This window comes from Solanum stenotomum, chromosome 4 (genome assembly GCF_019186545.1).
Source record: "Solanum stenotomum isolate F172 chromosome 4, ASM1918654v1, whole genome shotgun sequence".
Lineage (NCBI taxonomy): Eukaryota > Viridiplantae > Streptophyta > Magnoliopsida > Solanales > Solanaceae > Solanum > Solanum stenotomum.
This window is the reverse complement of record NC_064285.1, coordinates 64,266,279-64,276,156: the sequence shown is the minus strand read 5'-3', so window position 1 is coordinate 64,276,156 and position 9,878 is coordinate 64,266,279. Positions and strand designations below refer to the sequence as shown.

General features: G+C 28.4%; 1 long non-coding RNA gene across 1 annotated transcript; it reads left to right on the top strand.

The window, feature by feature from the left end:
• Positions 1-7,084: 7,084 nt before the first annotated feature.
• LOC125862568 (uncharacterized) lies at positions 7,085-8,002 on the top strand. Its single transcript, XR_007446059.1, has 2 exons — positions 7,085-7,332; positions 7,770-8,002. It is a non-coding gene; the product is annotated as an uncharacterized LOC125862568 (long non-coding RNA).
• The last annotated feature ends 1,876 nt before the right edge of the window (positions 8,003-9,878 follow it).

Below are 9,878 nucleotides of genomic sequence, written 5' to 3'. Positions count from 1 at the left end.
ATTATTATTATTATTATTATTATGTGGGGTAGGGTGAGTGAGCAATGCCATCAATTATTGTAAACCAACTGAATAGAACCTTAGTAGCTATTATAGCATGGGACCAATTTTATTATTTTATTTTCATAAAGACGTGGGAATCTATGTTTTCATTAACTATCACGCAATTGGAGGGAGGAAAATATTTCAAAATTATCTTCATTGTTCAAAGTGGATAATACAACAATTTTTTTTGTGATCAAATTCATTTAATGGATATCTTAATTATAATACTAAATAAATTAAAAGAAAAAGGATAAATTTAAAATTGATAATGAATATGAAGTGAGTCACTTGATAGATATATATCATACTATAATATTAAGATGCTCTATATGTTGAAAATGACTTATGGGAAGAAGAAATTGGACACCAAATAAGAAAAAAGGTGTGTATCCACACCATCAACCAACTAACTAATTTCATCGCTATGGATTGTGGTGAGATGGTTCGGAAGTCTTCCACTCTTAGTCAGAGTCGGATCTAGAATTTGGAGGTATTGGGTGCCACATCGTTCAAGTTAGATAAACGGGTCGGTTGCTTTAATTTTGGTTACAATTCAGGTTATTATCCTTTTCGATTTTTATAAACAAATTGATCAAACATGCATGTTAGTAATATTTTCTTTGAGATATTCTGTGATTCGAGATAACTTAACAATTCAATTTTTTTTTAGGAAGTAAAGGCCTTATTCACTTGGACTTTTGAGGAAAAAAGAATTTTTTTCACATTAAAATTTGAGCTTGTATAAACCATCTTATAGTGTTAACTGAATATATTCATATTCCATTGATTTTATGTGTTGTTGCAGATATATAGTAGAGATAATAACATTGTAGTTTCAACCTAGTCTTCTTACTTAGCAAGAATGTCGGTGAAGATCGAAAGAACCTTTAAATTGAAAGAACTCTAGTAATAATATTCATCATTTTAAAACTTATATTTTTTTAAAATAACTATTTAAATACATTCTTAATAATATTTATCAATAATTAGTGAAAGTTAAAAAAATTAAGAATTAACTACAGTGAAAATGAGTCAATTTGAATTAATAAAGTATAGTAAATAAATAAGAATGAATGGAAGAAAAAAAACTAAACCCCTTCACACATTAATAAAAAAAAAAGCTTCACACGTATGGCATATCATGCCCTTCGCCACTTGAACCATTCATCACTTTGTTCAATGGGTGACCAAGTTAATATAAATTAATTTCTGATACATATATATACAAAGATTTTCCCGAAATCACTGGATGCCGTGGCACCCTCACCCGTACCCTTAGATCCGCCCCTGCTCTTAGCTAGAGGTCTTAAGGCCACCCCTCCTATGATTTTTTTTGTTGGAACGTTATTTTTAGAAATAATTTTCTAATACACGAATTCAAATTTAATCAGATTTCCATGCAGATATTGCATATTGAATGAGAAATAAACAAAAAACTAACTAATTTCTCTCATACGGGTGTTAAAAAAAGATTTTTTAGTATGAATTTGATAACTAAGTAAAATATAAAAGAATAAACTTTTACTTCTTATTTAACGACAAATGAGGAGACCAAAAAAATATTATTATTCCATATAAGTATATTCACTAAAAGATTTCATTAATTTTAATATTCATATCATAATTTACACATTAGGATATATATATATATAACTTGTCCAGATAACACCTCAAAAATCTTTTAGAATAACGAATTACTATTTTTGCAAAAGTTATCCGAAGAATAGGATATATTCCTAGTAAGATGATACACTTCTTTGATAATTGAGCCACTTATTTGTCCTTTGGCTTAGTTGCTTCGTTTAATGACCTATTTTGATTTGACTCGGAATTTTTTTAAAAATAATTTTTAATTTTTTTTTATGGTTTTAAATTAAAGATATAATAAAATATTAAAATATTTATTAATATTATGATCTTAAACCTATCATGTAGAAAATTGAAATACAAAATTTATTAAAAAATAAATTATTTTTTCAAACGAACTAAAAAAGAAAATAAATCAAACAAATTAAAACGGAGGAAATATACAACTCATCATGAGTGTGTCTTTTGTTATTATCACATAGTGGAGTGGAGATGGAATTGATTACGATCATAAAAGAACAACTAAAGTATGGCACGCTTGCTATAGTTACTAAGGTTACGTGAAAGTCGAAGATTTATCGAAAATATCGTTTCATTTCTATTTTCATAATAAATTCACATCTAGAAAATAAAAAAAAATAGTGACAACAAAATTTTTATAGCGTGGATTAGCAATGGAAAAAATTTAATTAGCTCAGAGCTTTTTGACAATGTATTAAATTACTTATCCTCTCAAATTTTCCATCGTCATTTTCAAGAACCATTGCGAAGTCAAAAAATTTATTAAGAGTTTTCAAAATTTAATATATTTAATTAATTACCTTTTAATCAACATAACTCTGCACTTCACTACTTCTAACACGTCGTAATAGTAATGTTTTTTTTTAAAAAAATAAATTCTACGTTACTAATTTCACTTTTTATAGACATTACTTACATGCATATAATAATCTCTAAACTAAGTTGGTGTTATTAGAACTTTTAAGTATATAGAAATAACTCTTTTGAGTATATTTTTCTGAAAAATAGAATAGTTGGGTGCACTAAACTCCCGCTATGTGCAGGATTTGAAAAGAATATCAAATTACAATATCCTATTCCAGGCAATACTCATCTATTTCTAAAAAAAAAAAGGTTCACAACTCGACTTCCTGACCTCCTGATCACGTGACGATATTGATCATTTGAAAGTCTTGTTTTTTTCATTCTTTACAAAGGATAGTGTCTTCATGTGAAAAAAGTGATGTTAAGATTGTTAGACCGACTTTTTTTGGGTAAACAAACATAATGGGAGAAGACAAAGTGAAGATGGATGCTGATGCTTTTCTTAGTTGGATCTTTATTACATGGTAGAAATTCCCAAAAATAAATAAATAAATATATATATATATATATATATATATACTTTTTTTTTCATGTTTAAAATATGTGAATATATATAGTATTAGAGCCCATTTGGATTGATTTATAGAAGTAATTTTAAGTCAAAAATAAAAGGTTAAACTGAAAAGACTTTTAAGTAAAAAATCAAAAGTAGGAGTCATTTTTTACCTTGTCAAACACCTCCTAATTTATTTTAAGTCATTTTTGACTTATTTTAAGTTATTTTTTATTTTTGTCAAATAGTTTCAGAAGTCAAAAATTGACTTAAAAATAGGTTTAACCAACTTTTAAGTCAATTCAAACAACCTCTTAGTATCTCCAGTAAGAAGTTAAAAATTAATTCTAGAACAACTAAATTTTAAAATTTCAATTATTTTAAAGAGATGGTCCTAAAAATGATTATTCGTACACTTTACTCCTTGTTATGAAATGAATGAAGAAAAGGCAAATAACACACATAATTAAGGGAGTGCAAAAGAAATTTATGATTTGAAGTGATAATGGGCCTTAATGGTTGCTTATGCATCCTTTTAGGGCCTTTAGGAACTTGGCCCAATGGGCTTAAACATGGGTAGCTTCCCTTTTTTATAGAGCTTCAGACCTTTCAATCAAGAGCAAACACAAAAATCATATTTGTATGCTATAACTATAATTTGCATAATTGCGCTCCATAGCAAACATAAATATGTATATTTCGCTATACATATACAAAAGAAAGCAATTGTATAATTTCACTATACATATACAAAAGAAAACAGTTGTATAATCTGCTTTGATATATATATACAAAAGATCAATTGTATAATCTGTGTTTGTATAAAGCGAGAAAGAGAGAAAGACAAAAGAAAACTGGGCAGGGGAAGATCGTATTTGTATAATCATAAGTGTATAGGACGAAAATATATGCATTTGTATTTGTATATACAATTTTCTCTCACTTTATACAAACACAAACACAATGTATACATTTGTGTTTGTATAAAGTGAGAGAGGCGAGTGAGTGAGCGAGATCTGGGAGACTGGCGAGCGAGATCTGGGATAGGGGAACGAAAATATATGTATATATACAATTTTATCTCACTTTATACAAACACAAACACATTTTATACATTTGTGTTTTTGTATAAAGTGAGAAAGCGAGTGAGCGAGCGAGATCTGGGAGAGTGACAAGCGAGATCTGGGAGAGGGGAGAGAGGGAGGGGGGGGGGGAACAAAAATATATGTATATATACAATTTTCTCTCGCTTTATACAAACACAAACACATTTTATACATTTACGTTTGTATAAAAAACGAGAGAGGCGAGGGAGAGAACGAGAGGGGCGAGCGAGATTCACCAGGAGAGAGGCGGAATAGCAACAGTTTGCTATGGGGTACAATTAAATCAAACTATATTTATAGCATTTAATTTGAATTAATAGTTTGCTCTTATATACAAGTTTCCCTTTAAACAATTCTTTCTCTTTCTTCTCGATCTCGATAATAATAGGATGTGACAAAGAGGGGAGGGAAGGATGTATCCGAGAGGGAGATAAGATGTATCAGCGAGAGGGGAGTGATGTATTCGTGAGGGAGTTTTTGAATTTTTTTTAATTGGTAGGGAATTTTAGAAATTATGATAAAATAAGATGCGAATTTAAGTAATTTTTCCATAATAACAACGTGAGCTAACATATTTTAGTCATGTAATTTGAAAATAGCCCTTGTTAATTAATTTTTTCGTTTTAATAAGTGATGTTTTTATTTTTTATTTTATATCAAAATAATTGATATTTTACATAATCAAGAAGAATTAATTTTTTTCTTCTAAAATCACCCTATTGTTTTAATATATGGAACTTTACATTATTAAAGAGCCAACTCGTTTTTCAAATAATTTAATTAAGGATAAGATATTAAAACACTTCTTAAATTTCTTATTTTTTTAAAAGAAAGAATTGGAGGTAGGGGAAGAGGAAATGTTGAGGAGATTACAATATGCAGAATCGAAATCACACCAACAAAATGAAAATTCAGATAGCCAATCATTAAGCTATACAATCTTATTTCTTTTTAAATTTTATAGCCAATCAAATATTTTTACATGAATATTATTAATGACAAAGTTGTTCTAGAATCTTGTGTAGCCGTGTTGTTCTTTAATATTTCCTTATACATTTGTCTAATTGTACTAAATATTCTCAAATAAAAGTCAAATTTCAACTAAAACAGAGTCCAATTTCATTGAAAGTTCTTTTCTTTTTTAAATTTAAATCTTCTTCTCCTTTATTATTCACACATGTATAACCTGACTCGAGAGTATTAAAACATAATTTTTTTATTTGAATTTCAAATATGAAAAATTGTCTTTATGAGGTAGAAAATAGTTTATCATCCGATAACTCATATAGTAATGTTTTTTTTTTATGTAAATCAAAATTTAATCAAGCTTCAATTTTAAATATTGATCAGACACTAGATGAAAAACGAAAAAAAAAAAAACAATTATCTAGACGGGGGATTGAAATATTCCAACTAAACAGTGAATATGACCTAAATGGGTACAGGGAAAGGTGAAGTTTCATTTTCAGTGCAAATTAGTATATGGAAAGCAAGTTCTTCACAAGAAAATAATAATGTGAATTTATATGATATTTATATCATCTTTGTAAGAATATATATATATTACTAGGTAATTTTATGTGTTATAATATGTAACATATTTTATTGTATAAAGGGAAAAAAGTTTGAAAAATATTTTAACTTGGCCAAAATTGTTGTTACGATACCAAATTTCATGGAGGACCTTTTACCCCTGCACTATTTAATAGTGTATTTTAAAGGTATATATGTGCCCACGTGGACACATTACTATTTATAATAATGCAATATTTATGATGTCCACATGGACACATATACACCTTTAAACTACACTATTAATTAAATAGTGCAGGAGCTAAAAGGTCCTTTTCAAAGTTCAATATTATTACAACAATTTCAATTAAAGTTCGAATATATTTCAAACCTTTTTCCCTGGTATAAACCATATATTCTAAGAAAGTTTTACCGGAAGATATATGATAATATAAAAAGTTATTTAAATATAGTATACAAATTACAATCATCAGAATAATATTTTAGAAAATTCCATGCAAATTTGGCGACTAATATAAGCTTGACCAATATATATAATATAAAGTTTTTATATTTAAATGTTGAATTAGTTTATTCAAAGACTTATGCATCACTCCCACTTTCTCAGTGGTCCAATCCACAGCAACTATCCGAGTCTGCTACGCCTATCACAAAAAATATGTACAAACATAAATTTCGATATGTGTTTTGAAGTTTGAATAATTTAAATTTGTATTGAAAAATCTCACTTTGAAAGGGTGAAATGTTTCTTAGGTAAGGCGATTCTTAATTTAGAGGTAAAGCACTCACGAATAGCTAGAGGAGCGAGTAGGGGTATTGTAACGAGGTTCATCTGAATTTTCCTCAATCATCAAAAAATTACCCTATATATATTAACTTAAAATTATATTTCTAGATTTTGCATTTCATTAATTTCTTCGTGTATTTACCTCTTTATATTTTGAACCCTCTTAAAGATATTGACTCCACCACAATGGTAAACAACTACTAACATTTTGAAAACTCATTCCAGAATATTGAGAATTCGAACGTTATAAATTTGAATTGAGGATTCTATCTTAAATTATGGTTATAAATAAATTGACTGCAAACATTATAAATTGGTTATTAATATGATAAACCTAATTATTATCGAATATTTTAACTTAAAATCAATATAAAAATTCATAAACTTTAAATTTTGAATCCGTCCTCGATAAATAAGTTCTAAAGCATGACTTCTTAATCCAAAATGATAATCCGCCTTTGAGTCAAACAACTATTTTCCAAGTCAATAAATTCAACTTTATCAATTATTTTTTTATTTTTTGAAATAAAAATATTCCTCCGCGTAGCTTCCACCCATCTACAACTTTTTTATTCCTTTCTTTTCCAAGAAATTTCCAATACATAATTAAAATCATTATATAAACTCAACAAACCTTCTTTTTTCTCCATTCATCTGAAAATTCAAAAAAAAAAAAAACATTTTCTTCTCTAAATATCTCTTAATTTCTTCTTGATTATTATTCCACCTCCTTTTTTGAGTAAAATACAATTATTTTTTTCTTAATTTGAAGATGAATTCAGTGAGATTATTGAATTTCTCATTTATAATTATTAGTTTCATGTTTATGGCACTTGTTGAATTCAGTTTTGGACAAGGCATGGCTCCTTCTTCTGCTCCTCCTCCTTCCAATGATGGTAAGTAATCATTTTCTTTCTCTAAAATTCGTCGAGAATCTGTTGTAAAATAGCTCGTAGCTAATAGTTTTTTTCTAAAATTCATTGATAATCTATCACAAAATATTTCATAGTTAATAACCTTTTTAGTATGTATATATATACAATTTAGTTGGTAATGTAAACAAATTTGTGCTCTAGTTAAGTGATTTTCTTAATGAGTTTAATTTATATACACGATAGTGTAAAGAATTTTGAAACTAACTCATATAAATACATCTCTATAAAAAGTGGAGTTCTATATTCTTGTAATTAAGATAGATTACGTGCAATAACGGTATAATAAGTTAAATTATACTGATAATATATTTTTTAAAAAATAATATTCGTTTTCTATTTGTTTCGTAGATACATTTTATTAAAAGAAATTATAGTAAATTGATAAATTTGTTTTGCAGGCACAACAATTGATCAAGGGATTGCTTATGTTCTTCTACTTGTTGCCCTTGCAATTACCTACTTGGTCCATTAATTCACTCATATTGGAGTTTTGTTATACTTAGCTAATTAATTTATTCTTTCATAATTTAAATTATTTATGTATTTTTCTCCTATATTCAAAATGGAGAAATTCCCAATTTTTTTGTGAGTAAATGAAATAAGGAATGGTTACATATTATTTGTGATACAATTTTTTCCCTCCACATTATTGTTATCTATTGCGCCTTTTTGAACCACCAAAACGTCCATCCAAAAAATATTTTTTAAAAAAAGAGAAGAAATTCAACATTCAAGCAGAATATAGAGTTTTATATATGAAATAAATAAAAATATTTTTGTCTTCCTTCAAAATATATCATATCCCAAATCTGATGAAATATAGGTGATGAATTGTAACGGTATTTTATTATAAGTACGTAATTATCCTTCAAACTCAAATAAAATGTGTCGATAATACAGATAATATCACTTTGTTGAATTTCTTTTGATTACCAAGTACAAGACTATTCCTATTTATATTTGTTTAGGAATGTGGTTCTAGGTACACGTAAAAAAATAAAAAAAATAATTTAATTAATCTAATCTTATAACAATATTCTAGAACGTTCTAAATATGTCACTTGGGTCATTTTTCAAATTCAACTTTACATTTTCCACAATATTTTCCTTTAAAATAATTTTTTGAAAATTCCAAGCTTATCGTGGGAGAATTCAAACGATGCTTTAGCAAGTAACTTGGTGTAGATATATCGATAATTTTTTTTTTTGATTTCACACTTGTAAATTATAATACCATCAATAACTTAAATATGACATTTTGATTGTCTCCAAACATCAAAATTGAACTTAAAACACAAATCGGGTATGGGGAATAAAAGACAATATTACAATACAATTAGAATAAGGCTATTACTATGACAAACAATACTCCACTATCTTCTATCCTTCTATTTTAATATGTGACCTCCACACACTCTTATCTAGCTAGGATCATGTCGATATGATACAGTCTTGTCATATCTTGTCCATTCATCTCTCTCCAATATTTCTTCCGCCTACCGGTCTCTCTCCTCGTACCCACCATATACAACCTCTCACACATCTTCATTGGAGTCTCTGTTCTTCTCTTGATCACATCAATTTCCTCATCTTGTCCATCACAGAGGTAAATCCCGCCTTGTCTTGAATATCCTCATCGTAATCATATCGTTTCTAGCATGTCCACTCTTTCATCTTTTTTGGGAAAAATACTACAATATTGATATTGGATTGTAATTACAAAGTAGTAAATAGTTTATTACAAACATTGTGTCATGGCAAGTCACTGCTGTGAAAGCGATTTCGGCCCGACTCCGGTGCAAATCGTAGTAGCCGGTCGCTCCCCAAGGTTCCACAGTTACTCTCAAACACATGCACTTGTGGCAGAAAGTTTGGAGATTGCCCAAAAATATTCTAAGAATAAGCTTAAGAAAAGAAAGGAGGAAAAACTTTTTCTCTTCTTTTTTGGTTTTTGTTGTATATCTCTTATGCTCACAAAAGGTCATGCTTATATAGATATTTCAAGAGGAGGAGTTTCAAATAGAGGAGTTAATTTTTCATTTTGAGAAACAAATTGTCAAGGTTAATGGCATTAAAGGCCATTACTTCACTTTTACAGAAATCCCCTTGTTTGTCTTTTGGAACGGTTATGTTTTCTCCTTTGAAACGTATTGTTGTTATATCTTTGCATTAGACTTAATTAGCATAGTTAGAATTAACTCAACTATAGAATTTACTCAACAATCCTAACATCTTCATTTCGGCAACTTGCATCTTTTGAACATGGAGTTCTTGATTGACCAACACTTCGCCCCATACAACAAAATCGGTCTTATCAACACTCAGCTTCACACAATTAGTACTATATCATCTGCAAATGACACACACTCTTGTTGGGAAAGACAAGACACTAACAAGAATGTCAGACAGGATAGCAGCGAAATAATACCCAAATCTAAACTTTCCCTTTCAATTTGAACCAATAGAAGACAAACCAAATCAAGCAATTGAAGAATGGGCAGCAAGTA